Genomic DNA, 270 nt, shown 5'->3' with positions numbered 1-270 from the left:
ACAGCTTCTTAGGGAATCAGGCTGGACCCACCCTGGTGGCAGGGCCAGGGGAGAACAGGGAGCAGGCAGGGGAGGAGAAAAGAAGTGGAGCAGATCCCGGATCCAGGAAGAGGCTCAGAAGGGACTTGTTACGAGAGCAGAGCAGCGCCCTCCCAGGGAGGGGAGCCCTGCGGAGTCCTGCATGTGGGGTTTTCTGAGGATCCCCACTTCCTCTGAAACTTTAGGGATCTCAGATGGCTGAGTATGAGTTGATGTGTGTGTGTGTGTGTG

The sequence above is a fragment of the Lagenorhynchus albirostris genome, chromosome 16, assembly GCF_949774975.1.
Source record: "Lagenorhynchus albirostris chromosome 16, mLagAlb1.1, whole genome shotgun sequence".
In the NCBI taxonomy this organism is placed as follows: Eukaryota; Metazoa; Chordata; class Mammalia; order Artiodactyla; family Delphinidae; genus Lagenorhynchus; species Lagenorhynchus albirostris.
The sequence above is the reverse complement of the archived record's forward strand: the minus strand, read 5'-3'. Positions refer to the sequence as shown.